This window comes from Hordeum vulgare, chromosome 4H (assembly GCF_904849725.1).
Source record: "Hordeum vulgare subsp. vulgare chromosome 4H, MorexV3_pseudomolecules_assembly, whole genome shotgun sequence".
Lineage (NCBI taxonomy): Eukaryota > Viridiplantae > Streptophyta > Magnoliopsida > Poales > Poaceae > Hordeum > Hordeum vulgare.
This window is the reverse complement of record NC_058521.1, coordinates 255399894-255405859: the sequence shown is the minus strand read 5'-3', so window position 1 is coordinate 255405859 and position 5966 is coordinate 255399894. Positions and strand designations below refer to the sequence as shown.

General features: G+C 56.3%; 1 long non-coding RNA gene across 1 annotated transcript; it reads left to right on the top strand.

The window, feature by feature from the left end:
- Positions 1–306: 306 nt before the first annotated feature.
- On the top strand, positions 307–5757 carry LOC123448481. The gene is made up of 2 exons (XR_006631787.1): positions 307–3830; positions 4139–5757. It is a non-coding gene; the product is annotated as an uncharacterized LOC123448481 (long non-coding RNA).
- The last annotated feature ends 209 nt before the right edge of the window (positions 5758–5966 follow it).

The window sequence follows — 5966 nt, the reverse complement described above, 5'->3', positions numbered from 1 at the left end:
TATATAGGCCAAAAACCTAGGGCAGGGGAGCGCCATGTAGGCCACAAGCTTGGTTGCCGCGGCCTCCCCTGACAGCGGCAATAGGGCTTGTGGGCTCCCTGTGGGCTCACTTGCTTGGCCCTCAAGCCTGCTGATCTTCTTCCGTTCTGGAAAAAATCATTTGGGGGATTTTATTCCATTTGGACCCCGTTCCAAAATCAGATCTGAAAAGAGTCAAAAACACAGAAAAACAGGAACTGGCACTTGGCACTGAGTTAATAAGTTAGTCCCAAAAAAGATATAAAAGGTAAACAAAACATCCAAAGTTGACAAGATAACAGCGTGAAACCATCAAAACTTATAGATAAGTTTGAGACGTATCACGTGGTCGGGGCAGCCAGACCCGGCGGGGCTGGACGGCGGCGATGGGCCAAGGCAGCAACGGTGGGTAGCAGCAAGAGCTCGCGGCCATGGGAGGAGTTGCAGCTCGGCGGCTTCGGGCGGATGCAGACGACGAGGTGCTCGGGGACGGGCTGCTGCAATTGGCTGGGGCGGCGACGACCTGAACGACGATGGGGTCGGCTCGTCTCGGACGACGTGGCAGCGGTGCAGCACTGCGCGGGGCAGAGCACGCGTGAGGAGGCAAGGCGGGGAACGGGGTGGAGCAGGGAGATCACCTCCTCCGAACCAGATCGAGGCAGCGATCGGCTCGGGTGCTGGCTGGATGGATGCAGAGCATCGATTGCTTGGCAGGGCCACGAGGAGGGTGTTTGGGTCAGCTGGGTATCTGAGAGGATCCCGAGATGGGTTATGTGGCTGGTGGCAGCTGGGAGGAGTGGATCGAGGTAGGTCTAGGGTTAGGGTAGGCTTGATCCAGAATCTCATATACATAGCCACTAATTTCTACATGGTTCTAATTAGAGCCCTCCGATCTAAATCGAAAAACCACTTAAAAATAGGCTAGGTTGGTCCTATTGAAAAACCGATGACGGTTTGCGGTAAAATGGGGTTGCTCCGGATCCAACGGTCATGACCGCCGAGTTCAGGTTCCGGGAGGTTTTGGGCTAGGTTGCGCGCAGGTCGGTGCAGTATGCAGCGGGGCTAGGTGAAGATGAGAGGGAAAATGGGCAACCCGGCGACACAGTTTAAAACAACAAAAGACGTCCGGCGATGGGCAGCTATAGTGTCGCTGTAGTTTTAATGGTTGGGGTATCAAACGAACTCCGATCGCGATGAAATTTGGCAGGTGGCCTACCTACATTAAAAGAAGACCGCACACCAAGTTTCAACCCAATCCGAGAATTATTTGTACAATCTTTTTAACGATGTTGCAGGCGCGTGCGTGTGTGGTTGGTCTCAAAACGGTCCACGACAAAAACGGAGGGAACCGGCAACTAATAACGGATATAAGTTTTCCAACTGGCGGCAACATAGTGCTGATGCAATACAGATGATGCGAATGATGCGATGATGAATGCGACAAACAAATAAATCGCACGATGACAGTGGAATAAAAGGGGAATCTTCTGGAGCATCGGTCTCGGGCTGTTACAACAATCTAGGCTCCGGGCTTCCCGCCAGTCGCTTTCTGCGGCAGTTCCTAGAGTTCTACGGCCTCCAGATCCATCATCTCAGACCAAACTTGATCCAGTACATCGCTTTCCTCGCGACGCTATGCGAAGGTTACTTCGGCTTTGGCCTTTCTCTTCTCCCTTTCCCGTCTTCTTTCTCTTCCACGTCCAGAAGAATGGCGATGTGCCCTAAGCCTATGGGGGTGCGGTGTTGTACTCCCGGTGGAACACTTCTTCCCACGCATGAAGCATCGGGGAGGGGCACGATTGGATCAAACTTCCATCGTTCGTAGATGCACCGCCGACTGGCTCCAACTAGCTCCTCGAGCCACGCAGAAAGGAAATCACCGGGATCCTCAGTTGGCGACAGCAGCTCAAGGCCTCGGAGGGGCTGAAGCCCGCGGATTTGGTAGCAGCCTTCATCTCATGTTCTGCATTGCCACTCCAGGAGCAACTGCACCGCATTTGCGACATGGTTTCAATAAGTATCCATGCCGGCTGCCAAGTATCGACGGGGTGCCGGTAAGATAGCCGCCAGCTAAACACCGTCACCGACTTCAAGTTTCGTGTGGACGACTGGTGATTGGACAAGGAGCCGTTCTACCACAACTTTCCCATGTTGGGGGTAAGTTTCAACACTCTTGCCTTGTTTTAATTTTCTGACATGACGACTGACGCACGGTGGGCCGCTCCTTTCAGCTTTTCAGCCGACAACTAACGTCGGATGGCCCAAACCTGCAGAATCATGCGACCGACCACATTGATTATGAGATGGACGGAGACGACTCTGATGCCTCCGGGGATCAAAAGTGTCGGAGGAGAAGGAGGAGGACGAGGGGGAGGCACCGGCCAGCACCACTGCCCGTGGGTCTAGGCCAGCCGGTGAGTCTTGACCCGATGTGATCTTGAAGGATTGCATGAATGACGATGATGATGTAGTACATATTGTGGATGCACCGCCTGTCATAGTGGAGTCACCGCAACGACATGGCGAGGACCTTCCGGCTAGGCGCCAGCCATCCTGCTGGCACACAATGGAGGAACGGTAGAGGGATAAGCGACCGATCAAGGGGTCGTCAATCAACCGAGCCGCCAAGAAGGCACGATCTGTCGGGCTGTCGTTGGGGCAGAGGTTCCCGAGGCATAGCAGGCGTCCGCTCCCCCTCGTGTGTGGGTAAGTGTTTTTCGTGTTTGAGCTCGTGCTCTTCTCTTTCTATTTCTGGCTTGCAGTGTTTTGAGCTTGTGCTCATTTCTTTTCCCTTTCTGTGGCAATGAGGCCATCGATTTTCCGCCGCTAGCCTCGTGGAGCCTGGTCGACGAGGTGGCCTCGAAGTTGGTCACTGAGCATGCCACGACGGCGCGGCTCAACAAGGAGCACACCACCCAGGTTCAGTTGGCCAAGGTGGCTGCTGTAGCAGCCACCCAGAGCGACCCCACGGCTAAGGTGGGAAGCGACGCAATGATGCGGGCGGCCCCCGAGGCTTGTGCCCCGTCGACTTCGTCAGCTCACATGGAGCAGCGTCAGGAGCCGACCCCGGAGTAGGCCCTAGAGACGGAGGCGTTGCAGGCTATGAAGCCAGCGGTGGTGGAGGAGTAGGGGTTGTTGAGCCCGACGATGGAGCTGCCAAGCTGGTGTGAGCGTGGGGCCAAAGACGGGGACGACCGGGCCATGGTCATTTCATCGGCACAACCAAGTCCGGACGCATCGGGGGCGTCCGGCAGCGGGGCCTGCCGGACGGGTCGGTCGATGTCTGCCGTGCCGGAGTCCTAGGGAAAGCTGAATCATGCACCGGGGGCAGCCGGGGAGACCGTGCCGTTTTGGGAGCAGGCTATCGTGCCAACCGGTGCGGTATCATCAGGGGTTGGCCTCCTTCGCACATTCAGCGGTGAGCGACTTCCAGCTGGTGGAGTAGGCCCTCCATGTAGGCGACGCAAAATTTTGTTTTCCGTTTCTTTGTTTTCCAACAGGTGGTGGGTGCCAGCGCACCCACTGGGTGTAGTCCATGAGATTCAGGCCGGCTGCGCGGCCTCATGGCAGCCATGCCAAATCTTCCTTTGAATCTTCCTAACTTCTCCGTTGATTCCTTCGCAGCGTGACACCGCGAATCATGATGCATTTTTAAAAGAGGCTGCCGCGCTGTGTTGTTTCAGCAAGAATGCCTACTTCAAGGAAGGAGCTCAAGGCCTGCATGGCCGAGCTACAAAAAGCTCGAGTACATCTTCGGGTGGTGGGAATGCGCCAGTGCACCCACCAGGTGCATTTCCCGAGATTCGGGCTAGGTGCGCGGCTGCATACTAGTTGGGCCAAATCTTATTTTTCTTTTGTATGTCTTCAAACCGTGGGCACACCATGGTGCATCCATTGAATGTAGTTCCTGAGGTTCGGGCCAGATGCATGATTGCACAGCAGCCAGGCTAAATCTTCTCTTGCTTTAGTATGTCAACAAAATCATGGGTGTGCGCAAAACGCACCCACTAGGTGTAATCCCCGATATTCGGGCCGACTGCATGGCAGCCGGGCCAAATCTTCTCATGTTTTTCTTTGATAATCTCGTCGTGCCGGCTACTAACCGATTTCCTTGATGCAGAGGGGGCCATCCCCGAGGCCAAGCCGGGAAGCTGCACCACGCGCTCGTCGACATCCGAGGGAAGTGTGATGAGGTTACCGAGGATCTCAACCTGTCGGGGAAGGAGCTTGAGGCCGAGCGGGCGGCAAGGGAGCGCAGCTGAAGGCCGCCCACATGGCAGAGTTTGAGCGTTCACCGGGGTACTCCAGAAGGAGGCGATGGAGAAGGAGGATGCGTCAAGGGCGTTGCTGCAAGTAGGCAGGAGGCAGAGACCCTTCTTGCCGAGGTGGCTCGGCTCAGAGAGGAGCACCGCCGGGCGGAGGCGGTCAAGGCGAAGGAGGAGCGGGAGGCGGTCGACATGCTCAACCTCTTCCACGAGGTAGAAGAGGCTTTGTCGAGTGAATGTCTTGGCTTTTTCTTGGTTGCGTTAGGGCGACAGCCGGTGCGAGCCGGCATCCGGTGCCGGCCTTTACCTTTCTTGTCTTGCGTCTTAATCTTTTTGGTGGTCCAGCTCATTTCCTAGAGTCTCTGCCGTGGGTGGAGCGAGCCGTTGCAGAGCGTCGAGAGAAACTACATCGGGATGGGGGCAAGGTGGAGGGGAGCACTGGCTTGGTGATAGAGGAGGTGACCCTTGCGTGCAAGGTCTGGTTGACCCACATGCAGGAGGTCCTTGGGCGGAACAGGACGACAGACGAGGTCCTCATCAAAGCTCTCTTGTCTTATCGTGCGACGGAGATTCCCAAGGCCACGTGGCCAGGTGGCTCGATAATGCCGTTGGGTGCTTGGATGCGTGGATGGCATCTGCGGTGCGGAGCAACGCCCGAATTGCTCTATGCTTTGCCCTCTCCTGGTACACAGGCAGCAGCCTGGCCCAGCTGGCCAACATGCGGGCAGAGGCCGGAGTGACTTGGCACGAGGCAACGAGGCGATCATCCTCCGGGCCAACAAGCTCGCCAGCTATGCGTCGCTGGAAGTGTACTTTCCAGATCCGAGGGAGGACGGCACACCCATCCCAAAGGAATTGATTGGTGTCCCGCTCGGTTGCGGCTATGAGGAGGTTGGATCCAGCTCGGGGAGCATGCCACTGACGATGTGGTGGGCGAGGTGGACGCCACACGGGGACGCGTCCTTTGTGGGAACGGGAGAACCACCGGCTGACGACGTGGAAGTGAGCCAGAAGATTCCGCTGGCTGGAGATGCGTAGGCGATCCAGAAGACTCCAGCGGCTGGTGACTTGGCCGCGGGCTAGATGCTCGCTCCATGTGCTCTGCTCCCTTTGACTTTTTTCATGTCGGCAGTACATCCAGGTTATGGTCTATGGTCGGGCGAGGAGTGGGCTGTGGAAGGGCAGGGGTATGGTACTTTAGATTTTTGCAAGTTTGGATTGAAACAGACCACTTAGCGCGGCGGGACCCGACCCGCCCCTTGTGGTTTTTCCTGTCCACCCTGCCCCTTTGCTTTTGCTCCCGCCGGCAAGATAGCCAGGTTGTGGTCTTTAGCCAGGTAAGGGTTAGGCCGTGGGTGAGGGGGTATAGTACTTAGCTGGTCCGGGGAGGGTTTGTGTGGGTCAGCCAGTCCCCGAGCCAGCTAGGCCGGTCCGGGGGCGGCCAGTAAAAAGATAATAACTTTTCCACAAATATGAATGAAAAGGCAGTCCCCGAGACCTACTCGGGGGTGCCGGCTTTTCAATAATTTACACAAAAGGAGGCGATACATACATACACTTCCTTCAACTATAAAAAGGGCGGAGGAGCTCCGCGTTCCATGGGCGCTCCGTCTCGGGGCCGGAGGCGTCCCTCTCCTTTTTACTAGCCTTGCGTGTGTTGGTTAGGTAGTATGCATTGTTGCT